Source organism: Poecilia reticulata, linkage group LG23, assembly GCF_000633615.1.
Source record: "Poecilia reticulata strain Guanapo linkage group LG23, Guppy_female_1.0+MT, whole genome shotgun sequence".
NCBI lineage: Eukaryota > Metazoa > Chordata > Actinopteri > Cyprinodontiformes > Poeciliidae > Poecilia > Poecilia reticulata.
In genome coordinates this window covers 11,751,444-11,765,569 of record NC_024353.1, presented here as the reverse complement: position 1 = coordinate 11,765,569, position 14,126 = coordinate 11,751,444, and positions in this window count along the sequence as shown.

The following is a 14,126-nucleotide window of genomic DNA, read 5'->3' as shown; positions in this document are numbered from 1 at the left end:
GGCGCCTCCTCACCCTGACTCTCATACTGACAGGAGGAACCACAGAGCTCTGTTAGGTTAAAAGCACATCTTCTGAAGTTGGAATATTTTTCCTCCAACAGGTTCCAGAGGAATCACCTCAAACCAAATATTGGACTTTTCAACAGTGGAGCTATAAAGGTTGAAAAATGTTATTATTTTGGAGAAAATTTCATCAACATCAATATTTCCACTAAATAAGAGGCAAAAAGTTGTTTGATAAAGGAAAAGCCTCTCAGACTCTGAACCTGACAGCACCAAACTATTTTTTATATTAGACAATTAATTTAATAACATAATTATCGCGGTAGAAGCCATTTGTTTGTTAAATACCTAATGAAACGTATTTACCGTGTTTGATGTTTGTTGTAAATGACATATAGTCACAAAGAACGAGGTAATTAGTAAAAGTTTGTCGTTTGTTGAATGTTCAGAAATTATAGCGGCTGTGATGAGCCAAGACAAAGACAAACAAAGGTAAAACAACCTGAACAGGTGATCAACTCTAAACCACTCACACATTTTTACTCTCCGTCTCTGTCATTTAAGCACACCCGTTGCCATGGCAACCTCCTGCGCCCCACAAGACGACCAGAGATTATGTTAAAAACGTTCAGTCCGTTACAATATCAAGTTTTCAGGCTAGATATTTATTTTGCGATTATTAATAAGCCTCTCATGAACACAATGGTGGTTGATTAGTTAATTTTAAACTCCTGCTGTGCTCGTTATGGAACCGTAACGCTCAGAATTGCGCAACACCTTGTTGAAACAATAATCACTGAGATTATTATTGTTGATGAATCATTAATTTGAACACATTTTGTTGATTTTCTTTTTTTGTTCTTTAATAAAGTTATGAACATTTTGATAAGGACCCAGAGGAGGACGTTCTGGTCTCAACGCTCTGGCGCCGTTCAGTTTGTCACCTCATGCTGAGATCGACTCAAAACCCTCAGCGATCGACGTATTGCAGCCCTGCTCTATAGCACGAACAGTTCAGAAACAATATGAAATGGGAAAAAAGTTATTTAATAACTGATTAAGTCGTGTTTTATATTGTTCTTGAAAAACTAATCAGTCACAGCTAATTAGTGGGTGAACTCACGGCTGCACAGTGAACCCACTGATTTTTTACAGCAGACAGCCGCTCCCCTCTCTTGCAGGTACTGCGTTTCACCCCTGCTTATGACTGTTGTCATGCAGTGTCATTCGGTAAGTAATGACACTTTTAATGCAAAGTTGACACTTTCAGTTTACTTTCAATGCAAGCCGTCGTGTAACTTTGCATTAAAAGTGTCATTGTTTACCGAATAATGCAAAGATGACACTTTTCACAAACTTTTAATACTACTTTTAGTGCAACTTTGCATTGAAAATGTCAGAATTTACCAAAAGACACTTCATGACAACAGCCAAATATTTATATGAAGAGTCATTTGTGTTATGTCATGTTTATAACAGTCTTGTGTAAGTCTCATGCACACCGCTTCAAAATAAAGTGTTACCGAGACTTACTTTGTCTCTTGCTTTATTGTGCATTCATAACTGGGGGAGAAAAACAATGTGTACTAAAATACTAAATATTTGCACATTTTTGATACCACAGCTTTGGTATCAAAACTCTTTTTAATTGATTGAATATTTCAAGATTAGGGACTGGCTTACATACGAGACAACACAATAGACAGCCAAGCTTTGAGTAAGACATGGAAAAACATCAGCATTTTCTTTAAAAACAGACAAGTAAAAAGGTATGTTTTGGGCAATATTACTTCACCATTAAAAACAGCTAACCTGTGTAGTCAGCGCAGGAGGCCAATGTCATTTCAGTGACACTAGTGCAAATCCCGATTTGCACTAGTCGTCCTCCTACGAGGCCATAGAGTTTAAATCTGAACCTCTAACGTGTATCCGTCCTGCCACAACCTCAGCATGTAATATTCAAATCCAACTGAAGAGGCTTTTTGAACTCACTAATAAAACCAAAGAGATGATGTTAGACAGGAGGACGAATCAGTAGTAGACATGCCCACCACATCTTATCCATCCGAGAGCAGAGTTGGTGTTGCAAACTCAGAACGTACGCATAAGACACGACAGCAACTTTTTAGCTTCAAGAGATAAATGAGATCACATACTGGGAAGCACAGACGTTCATTTTTGACAGTTATCAGGTACCAAAACTTCTAAAAATAATGAAAATAAAATTTCTCTCATGATCAAGGAATTTCAGTCCCTAACTACACTACTATCTTAGTAGTTAAGTTATTGCCTCAAATATTAAAACATGAAATAAACTTGCTTTAAATATGTTATGAGTCAATCGAGCTAAGTAGTAATAAGCCAGCTTTTCATTGTTTCAGAAAAGTGCTTAGCAAAAAAAAAAAAAAAAGCAATCCTTAGGATGAAGATGTGAGTTTACTGAAGGCAGAAGCTGTAGGAGTCGGTAAACCATCTGTTGCTCTGCAGGAAAACATATTGCCCATTATTGGTGGTTTAGACAGGTGTGATGTGCTACTGATGAAATGTATAATGTTATTTTACTGCCTTTTAAAGTTAATAGATTTATAAAATACTTATCACAGAAAATGATTCCTATTCAGATCTCCACGGAGTGCCACAGTTATTTAAAGCAAAAAAGAAGGGAACTTTTCCAACCTTAATCATGGACTGGCTAAACGAACATAATGATGAAATTATACATAATCTTTAACAAATGTTATGCATCAGTAAATAAGTGCATAAAAACTTCCTAAAACTCATGAGTGTGTACACTGGGATGCGTTTATTTCATTTTATTAACAAGGCACAGCTGGTATTGACTGTGAATTTTAAATATTTGAGTCCATGCTCTCAGATTAATGATTTAATCTGAGAGTTTATCAGCAGGCATGTGTTAGTCGGCACAATATGAGCAACTATAGGGCAAACTCTTGCAGCCATACAGGAGCCTCCTCTCCAAGTGGAGTCTTTTAAAAGAAGGAGAATTGTAATTATATTGATTTTTCTTCCTTTTATTCGACAGAATAAGAAAATAGACCACAAACTATTGACACCATTTTGGTCTTTTATTAAGTAAGAAGCCCGAGTCGCTGCCGTCACAGCGGTCACACGTGCGGTGGTGCAAAAATGAATCATGTTTCAAGGCAAAAATATTAAGCCGAGCCCAAGGGGATTCAAATAGGCAGCAGACTCTAATCAATAAGAGTGCCGTCCCTCAAAATTGAAACCGACACCTCTAATTGGGGGGACCAAGAGCTACACGCTTTCTGATATCAAATGACGAAAATGCCGATAGCGGCATCATATGTTTACTATAAAAACACGTTGCTTAAATACAGAGGTCAGTCCACCTAACCTGGCAATCTAAGTGTTGGAAACGCCATTGATTTTCACCGGTAGATGTGAACGTATGCCGATAATGATTCAAGAGGACTTGCAGTTACATTTATTTCATCCATTTTTATGAGCTTGGAGTAAAACAAAAAACAAAAAACACACAGCCATGGAAGAAAAAAATTAGGACACTTGTTTAAATATAAGATTCTTTCAAAATGAATGTTCACAAATCAAGCTTTAATTTTTTGTTCATCTCTGCATGACAAAGTTATTTTATTCTCGACAATCTCAAAAGGTTACGCTTCAAGTTTCATCTGGTTTTTGAGGGGTTTTCTGCATGGAGAATATATTTTAGTTCACCTGAAGCAATGTTTTGTTTTATTGTTTTGTTTGTACAGACAGTTTCCCGGTTTCCACTAGCAACCTCTGATGCATCAAAGAAGCGGACAAGCCAGCCAAGTCCTGCCACGGTAAAGCATTCCCAAATATCTACTCTTTTAGCTTACAGAAAAGATCTTTGTTTACATTTCCCATCATTGTGGTAAAATCGGCATAAGTATCCAATTCTTAAAATATATATATTTTTTTTAAATAACATTTTTGTAAGGTGCCCTAACTTTCTGACGCTTGAAGATGTTGGAATAAGTGAGACCAAGTCAGAAGATAAACAGATGTGTCTGAATAGTTGGGCAAAGCCAGTGGCCAGTGCAACGAGTTATGATGGAGAGCAGAATAACACCTCCTGTCCCCTCCATGCTTGTGTGCACATTGCTCTGACTCATCATCCGTCTTTTTCTTAATGTCTATCCTCACTCGCTCCTCTGCTTTTCTCCTCTCTGTCCTTTCTTGCCCAAAGCAGTTTAGCTTTACCCTTTTTCCCCCACCTCATCTTCTCTCCTTTCGGTAAAATTTTAATACGCGTTACAAGAGGCCGTTTCAGAGCTTCGACCTTATCAGATGAGCACTAAAAAGACAGCGGTGCATTATTGATCAGAAATGGCGAGTCCCATCTTCGGCTATATCCATGGGAGCTAAAATTGGATGAAAAGCCACTAAATGAGTAAGAAGATGCTTTTCAAGTTGAGCTACACATCAGGAATCCTGTTTCCACTTGTGTTTAACTTGCGAACTTGTTGCTAAGGAAGTTTCTCATTTTTCCAATAAGAAAAACGGGAAAAACTTCCAGTTGCAAAAACAGACCGTACTGATGCCACGAAGGTGTCACCCTTTAGGAATAACTCTCAGACCTCTGTTTTTAAATGACCGTGTTATTTTCTAACAATTTTGTCTGAAATATTGTTGTTGATGTTGTGAATCCAAGTTGTTATAATGCAAGGTTGCCGTTGCGTGACGATCTCATACTGGCCCACGCTTCATTACACGTGGAGCTATGCGATAAATAAAATCACCAATGTGGCTTGCAATATCACAATGACAAAGAAATGCTTAGATGCAATATGTGATGTACCAAGCATTTAAACTTTGCTTGCCAAAAAAATATTGGATGGACATGCTGTCCCTTTTATGCCCAATGTTGTGCCATTTATCTTATGTGTTGCACTAAAACCATTAATTTATGTCTCTTAATTCTTACACTGGAGGTACATTTGTTATCTCAGAAAATTCAGTCTTCATTCTTCACCTTCCCTTTGGCTGCACCGTCTTCAATCAGCATGCCATCTGTGTTTAAACATTTGCTTGGACAAACTCTTGACCTCCTTAATTTCCATCCTTTCAGCCGTCAGACCACTCTCAAACCATGTCCGCTTCACTCTCATTCCTCTTTCTGCCCTCCGTTTCCTTCATCTGGCCTACAGTGCAAGCATCTCTCTCTTCCGCCAGCCGGTCTACCCCTCCATCACTCATCTCTGCTAGCACAACTACTGATGCATGCCGCCAGAGAGAGAGAGAGAGAGAGAAAAAAAGCACATTTTCTGTCATATTGCCATGTCAGTGAAATTTAGGAGCCATGTGTTTGTGTTTATGTGCGCGTGTCTTCGCTTCAAGGGTACTTTCATCATCAAATTCCATTTCCTCTGCAGACAAACACTTCTGCCGGCAGCCTGACAGACAAGAGGGAACGAGTGTGTTTGCAAGCCTGTCTGTCTGGGTGTGTGTCGGCCAACGCCGGGTAGACGTTAGGATGTGCTGGCTTCTTGTTTTGCCTTTATTTTTATTTGCTTTTCTCCCACAGCTGAGACGATGAACATTCAAGTAGATATGTATATTGGTCTTTTTTTTTTTTTCATATTTAATACGTCCACATACGGGCAAATATGGATATTTTACCCAGAGCCAATCGCTTTTTAGTGCAAATACTGGATGAATACGCATCAAAACACATCATGAGGACAACAACTGTACAGCAATATGACAAAAATCGGTTCGCCCACACAGACTGAATTATTTCAGTAAAGTTGAGAGCACTAGATTTAACCAGCTTCACTCTGTGGGTGTTTGTGTAAATTTAGCCTAAGAATCTGTCCGTAGGTATGGATTCTACATAGTGGGGAAACCCCAGGGTGGATGATATAATGTACTGGTCACTGAGCTGGCAAAGGTTGGATTTTCCCTTGGCTCATGGCTTCACATGTGTGACACAGGAAGCGCAGAGCCGAAACAAGGGAACACCACACAGGGAGTGAGCAGTTGGCACTCGGCGATGCACAGACATACAGGAAATCTAAATCAGTTAAGCTGGTTAAGCAACTGAAGGAAACATCCTCACGCCTAGGTGGTAAATTCAATTATTTAAAGGGGCAGCGTTGCACATTTTCCAGGCACACAGTGCCGTTTTACAACACGATTAACTGTGTTAGATTCAGCTGTTGTACAAATGCTGTAAATATCAAACATGACCTAAATGACGTTTGACTTTGCAACCTTGAAATAAAAGGCTCTGTCTCTTTAAGAAGCTCCTGCTCTTTCCACAAAATGCCTTCAGCACGTTTCCATTTCTATTATTTATGTTTTTGATCAAACATTACAACATGTAAAGCTCAAAAAAAAGTTTATGTTACAGCATGCGCCCTCTTTAGTGGTGATTTCTATTTTAAAAAAATACATTTTATCATCATTATTATTCATTTTATTTCAACTGTGTGCCACACATTACACCATCTCCATCGGTTCAATTCTGAATTTAATATTTCAGTGTGCAGTCAGGATGGGGAATGTGGCTGATCTTCAATTCAACCAGCTCTGAGATAAAAGGATGTTTCAAGTCTACAGTGAAGCACTTGCGCTTCAGCAGAGCTTCAATTACAAGGTGAAAATAGGAAGTCTGGATGATGGTCAAAAAGATGAGGAAGATTAATAATGTGATTATGAATACGGAGAGTGGGGGGGGGAGTAACGTCTAAGCTTGAGTTCAGACTGAGGATTCACTTGGCGAACAGGAAGAGCTGGAGGTACAGAAGAATAAGTAGAGCAGCTGTTTAGCTTTCTTGTTTAGTTCAAAATATATAGATTTTAAATGTTTTTGAGTTTCCCAGAAGAACATGGGGGGGAAAAAAGTTCACTTTAGGGTCTCAGTAAATGCTACATCCGTCTCCAGTCACCCGTGCCGTGCGGATGTTGGGCTCTGCCTTGTGGACAGTTTAGCTTCTTAAATTCAGTGAACCGAAAGTTCTTCAGCTTGACATTTTGCTTTTGGAAACTTCTACCTTGTCATCCAATTCACTGTACTTCCCCAACCAAGTAACAAAGCTCCACTGGGGGAAGAAAAAGTACTATCCATTTTGGGTCTTATTTTACCTTAAGAAGCGACTTCGTTTTCTTTCCCCCCCCCCCCAAGTGCAGAAACTTTGCTATTTTTTAATTTGTGCACCTTATTCCCAAATAGGCTACACTCCCTTTCCTACATCGCATATCTCACGTGGAAATAATTAGGCAATTAAAAACTCTTAAAGCTTTGAAATTGCAAAGGGAAAACTAAAAGACTCAAAAGCACTTTCTTTTTTTGGCACATGCAGGCTGAACATAATCTGCTGGCAAAGAAAATGTGAAGAAAGTAAGCTCAACAAATTCTTTCTTGAGCCTAAAGAGAGATCATAGACAAATGGCTGGCATCATTAGCCTGGCACATTGTGGCTATGTTCTTGCCAGTGCAGAGTCTCAAAGCATGTTTAAAAGCCTCTCTAATTATATTTTTTATAGAACCCCCCACAAAAAAAAAAAAAAACGTCAGATAAAGGGGGAAAGAAAAACAATAAAGCTGTTTACAAGGATGGTAAGATGCAAAGACAGGACGTGAGTTTCAAATGTCAGTCATATTTGCAATGAGGAGCAAAATTTTTTTTATTTTTTTTGGAAAACTGGTGTACCTATTCATCTGAAATTCTCATGACACTGAGGAAAACCAATTTCAAGGTATCATATTTATGATACAACTCAGAACAAAAATCTACAAAAATAATCAGATTTATTTTTTTTTTAAAAATGCTTGTCACTGTACACCTGATCACTTAGTTTCAAGTATATCTTATGTGTTTAAAAAAATAAAATGAAATACAGCATTTTTATTCTGCTTTATGCACCTCACAGGTTTTTGGGTCATAGTATGCGTTTGCTACATCATGAAAAAAAAGTTGAAATATTCGTGGTTTTCCATTTAAGATGCAGGTACACTATCTGAGGAGGATCTGTCGTTCTTGTAAGCAAAGGAGAAGTTAAGCTGCTTTTTAGCCAGCTATCTGGCTAGTGAGAAACTCCAAACCGCTGGAGAAAAGCGATCACCAATATTCTCCAGAATCGGATTGAAAGGACTTTAACAAACTGCAAGAAGTGGCGTCACGGAAAATGTTAGTTTTCAAACTAACTTTTGAAAACCACAGCATACCTCGACATCGATAACCTGATCTTATCTTACTCTCATTTTTACACACCCAATTTCACACTGGTTGTATAGCATAAAATGAATATAAAACTGATTTTGAACACACACACAAAAAAAATTGCACAGATGTGATTAAGGAGTTGAAAGCAGAAGGAACTGCAATAACCAAGCAAAGCGCGGAAAAGCCTTGAAGTACAAATGTATAAAATATACCTACAAAACATGCAAGAAAGAGTGAAAGAAAAAAAAGATTAACTGACAGAATAATGTGAATCTTTCATTAAGGCCAAAAGCAAAATATAAGGATAAGTTTTATTTGCAAGGAGACAGAACACAGGCTGCAATAAATGGCTGCGGCTCGCATGGAGCAGGCATTGCATCAGGAGCCAGTCCACAGTCAATGTGCTTTATTAGATCCAACATAACTGAATAAATGGAGAAAACAGAGTTAGAGGGAGCTTTTGTTGCGGGGGAAATGGCTTGAAAACCTGCCCTGGGGTTTAAATGGGCGCATGTAACTTTTCCAAATCTAATACTCCCATTAAATTTGTTGGAAAGTAACTGACTTTGTAAACATCTCCCTGCTCTCAATGGATCAAGAAGTCAAGGCATCACTCCCCCCCATTGTGTGTTTGCCTCAAAGCAGAATTTTAAAGTTTAAAATTCTTGCAACCCCCGAAGGGAGAAGTTGGCGTCAGCCGCACGCTGAACGGTTTAACACGTTTGACACCAACGCTGCAGTGGTTTCTGGATGTAGCAAAGTATAAAAGAAGCACTTTTGTGTTTACCGAACGGCCATAAAATATGAACGAGAGAACGTGTGAGCAAACATCCTCGAAAGATGGGAAGGAGGAACATGAAAAACATCTTCACCTCATTTTGACCTGACGGAAAAACTGAGGTCTTGTTCAGCGGGCTGGCAAAGCCAAGTCAGATGAATATTTGAGCACTTTGCCCAATGCACAGTGAAGCTGGAGGGGTTTTCTTTGCTCTGGACCACAAACTACAGCTGCCCTTGATATGAGAACACTCCAAAGAAAGATTGGACAGCTGATTTTTATTTTTTATTTTTTCCCCAAGACCTTTGTATACGAATACTACCATCGCCTGTGCGAAATCTGTAAGCTAAAGCTTGTGGTCGCATTTTGTGGAATCAAATTTCCTTCCAAACTTTGGCTCCACTTAACCTGCAACAACTACAACTTTTCCTATATTCAGCAAAAGTATCAATAAAAACTACAAGCGGGCAATGCTGCTCATTACAGTCGGATCCGGGGCTGACATGGAAGATGGATTATATCCCAAATACCAAACCTGACAAAAAGATTTTGATGTGAATCCAGCTCCGGGATTTCCATCCAGCAACCAGTAAAGTTCATAAAAGCATTTATTTATCCCAAACAGACATACCATAATGACCAACGCCTGGAAAATCAATAATACTGATTATCTATTTATCATGGCAGCTGTTGGGAGGCTGAGATATATAAGGCAGCAAGTGGAGATAACATTACTGCTGTTACCAGTTCTCTATTAGTAGCAAAAAGAAAAAAAAAAGGATAACTATAAGAATTTGAGAGTCTGACCAGTTGTGATGGTTAAACGACTGGACTTTCCATTTACTTTACTGGTCAAAGTCCATCAAAAGTGTTCCAAAGAAGAAATAGTATTGAACTGGCCACAGCATCTTTTACACATTAAATGGTGTAATTGCTCTTTTCAGCATTAACCCATTGGCATTTATTCAATTCTCAAAAATACTTTAGAAACACCAACAAGAGACATACAATAGCAAACCAAAATGTTCAAAAATCTGCCTTTGTGTCCGTTATATACATCACTGATGTCGTTTCTGCAAAGGTCGAAACTCAAGTCTGTCCTTGAACGAGAAAACAAGGTCAACCTGGCCTTGTGTACAAAGAATGAGTTCAAAGGATTTCTCAGCAACCAGGACACATTTCCAACCTTAAAACCTTTCGCATGATCAAACCGACCAAAAGGGGAGTTCACAACTTTGACAATAACAAGCAAAAATAAACATTTAAATTCTCACCGTGTGCCTCTAAGCTTCTCAAAGAATGTCTCTAATTTCTACGTAGCTCATGATTTTTGGATTAAACTACACATGCACCCTCTCAAATCTTGATGTATTTTTTCTTTCTGGTTTTACTTAACAAATTTCCCCTGCGGCCCGTGGCGGATATGTGCTTGTTACCTACTCTTATCAGTGGCAGCATAATGGAAACTGTAGTTCCTCCTCTTTGAAGACATTTGTTTTCTTCAAGGAGAAGCATCATTACCAAAGTAGTAGTAAGTCAGAGGGGAAAGTGCTGCTTTTAAAGGTGATGAGGGGAGACTGTGATAAAGCAGATAATGGATTCTTTATAATCCCTGGGAGTTTCCTCTTCCTGAGAGCCCCGCGCACCGACAATCACATGCACGGCTACACCTTCACAACCTCCATAAAGATCACAATCTGTCAGCTGTACCGCCGTAACGCCGTGTGCATGATGAGTTCTGTCTCTGCGAGTGGATCGTGAGGTTCTATTAACATTTATTTGCTCGTTGGTGTCTTGGATCACTTTCTGCCTCACACCCATCGATTGCCGTATTGATCGGAGCCATGTGAGGCGGAGGCAGCTGTGGTCATGCATCTCAGAGCCTGTAGCACACAGTGGTGCATGGGAAAGATAAATCCAAACCCAGGGAGAGAAAACACAGGTCACTACTTGTGGAGAAACTCAACGCGTGCATTATTTCGTTCTTTGTTATTTTGTTGGCAAGCAAAGGAACATATCTTCTAAGGTGGGGGGTAGTATAGTACTCCAGTGCATTAAGGTTTCTATTAAAACATTAAAAGATAAGTTTTAAAGCTGACAACCTCTGTCTGAGACTCTTTTTATGATGTGAAAAAGCAAGCAGCTCTTGAATTTGCTCTATTAGGCGATAAAGATGTGCGGTCTTAGTGACTGGTAACATTAAACATTATAAGTGAAAAAACTCCCTCCTACATTATAACTTTTTCCATTATTCCTTAGCAGCATTTTAGATACTGCTTGAAAAAATTTTGAGTGACAAAAAAAAATGTACAAATGATTGTGAGCATGGCTGGGAAACTGCCCCTTATTAGCTAGCTAATTGTTAGCTAGCTGCTAGCAATTAGCAGCTAGCAAAGCTAGACCTAACTTGTGGTAAACTAAAGGACTGTTTCACAGTTTTAAACTTTATCTGAACTGCATTTGACCATCTTGAGTTCAAACTACAACACATCAATAAACTGAGTAGACAATTCTATTGTGAACAAATTATATTTAATACCATGTTTTCATGAAAATGTAAGAGTTTTTAAAAAGAACATTTGCAAAGCTTTTTGAAATTCACACTACCAAACAGTTAAACCATCATTAATATTAATGAGTGAACAAGTCAAATTGGACTGAATTATTCAACACTGATGGCAGATTTTTTTCATTTATAAATTCTTTAGAAATCACTGGCTCCATTTCTAAAAAACTAAAAAATATTGTTGACGTTTCATGTAATTTTCATCATGCTGCTTAAGTGCATCTATCATCACACCATTTGCAAGAAGGTCTACTGTTTAGTAATTAAAATGCAGTCTTTGTAATGCATTTCAAGTGCAGGAACTCTGTCACTATAACCATTTTTTTTTCCCCCAGAAAGAAGTTTGGTGGATGACGTAGATGGTACTCCAGTATACCACCATTTCATTCCAGGACAACTAAATGGCATCAAAATATAGACACTGCCCACCCTGAATGCCTGCAACCAGATTTGAGGACTGACGGGATGTTTTTAAAAACAAAATTTAAATATCAGCAAACAGTCAAATTACATGTCACAGCCTCAAACAATCTCCCAGTGTAGCTGCTCTGCAGCAGCTGACCCCTAAAAGTCTGTTCCCGACTCGGTGAGAACGAGTGAAAGCAGAGAATGTTCCTTTTTTATTGGAAAAACAATCCTTTCTAATCTACAGAGAGATGACTCTCATCACACCCCCAGCACCACAATTCATTCACTCCCCATCCCTTTCTTTTTCCCCCCCACCCCCACTAGCACAGCTAGCCACCCACACAGAAAAGAGACACACACATTTCCGCACACTTGGACAGAGATGCTCTTTTATTCTGTTGCAGAGCTCGTGCGTCGAAAGGGAACGCAGCTGTGTTTGTGTGCGCTACCATGAATGTTTTCGTGGCATCGCCAATCAGGAAAGGAGGAAGTCCCCCTCAGCAGCTTTTAAATCAAGCCTTCCTCAAACACACACGCACACACACAAAAAAAGCAAAACAGCAACATGCACCGATTCACTCCAAGAGGGAGACGAAGGAAGACTGGGTGGAAACAAATCTGGGCTTGTTTGTTCCACTACAGAACAACAGAAATGCTACAAGACTCCATTAGCAACACAATGGAGTTTGTTGCAAGCAAATGTGACAAGGGTGCAAGTAGCACAAAAAAAAAAAAAAAAAGATTTCAAAATGGAGCGTGGACCTACTTCTGATGGTTTCCCACAAGACTTGACATGCATTCCATTGTGATTAAATCCCTTGGGCAACAGGCTAAATTTCGCTCTCCCACTGGAATAATAATTAAAAAAATAAATAGGATACTCTAAAAGATTTAATACATTGAAAAGAGGACAGTATGATTACCTTAGATTCCAACCCTTGAGCAAGTGACACAATCAACTTCGCCCCTCACGTTTCGAGTGGCTGCAACTTTACCGTTTCAAAGAAATTCAGCAGCGCTCTCGGAATATTCACAGGCAAGTCTTGCACGCAGTCATTACCCCCCGTCGGACAATGCAGGGTTCAGACTGGATGCGCGCGTGCTTTGAAGCAGTTAAGAGGGCAGCGAGTGCCTCTGATCCATTTTCTCACTCACATTTCCACCAGATGGACTTACAATTCACACTGCTCCCACCTCATTACTAAAAAGTAGCCTTAATTTGAAAAGTTTGCTTCTAAATTGGGCTTGAAAAGTACTTTAAAGCCTTGTTCTAAGGCGGAATACAAATGGGAATACGCCTCATCGGATCCAGTCGGGGAATTAAGATCGCACAATGAGAACGTGACATCGTTCTTGCGCTCGCTTTCACATCATTTCTCGGGGCGGCGGAGGTGTTCCTCAGATCTGAAGCAGGTTTTGCGGCGGTACTTATAGCCAGCTACTGTACAGTTCCTCGCACAAAGTGTTCATATTACTTTTCACATTTACAAACCAATTAGAACCACAAATAGACGTATTTTCTAAGCGTTTTACGTGTCAGACGAACACAAAGGGGAAAATATTTAAAGTGGAGGAAGAATGATAGAAGTTTATCGAAGTTGCAAAAAGTTGTCTGAATGGATGGCATCTGTGAGCATCAGTTTTTCAATCTTGCCACAAATGAACTGGATTTAGACATGGACTTTGACTGGGCCTTTCAAATCAGATGAATTTATTTTAATCAAAATTAGCCCATTGTAACATCCTTTACAGTTAAACAGGTTTTCTATCATAATTACCTCCTTTTTTTTAGCTCTATCCTGTAATCAACTCCACATAATTTACCTTTCCATTCTCAGAGCACTGTGCAGCCACTCCCATGCCTCCCTATGGGGACAGTGGTTTTAATTCTGCAATGTTTTGGCTGTTGTGCCCTTTAAAATAAGAAACTTCTCCATTACATACAGATCTTACTTGCTGACTTCCCAGGGTAGTTGCTTATAATGGATACTAATTATGGATATCAGAATAAAAGGAATGGTTACATTATTTTTATTTATTTTAATGAGTCTGAGAAACATGCATCGTTTTCCTTCCCCTCCGAAAGCATGCACCGCTTTGCGCTGGCACACCACATAAACCTAAATATAAAATGCAATCAGGTTCGTGGCTACGGAGTGCCAAAATGTGGAAAAAG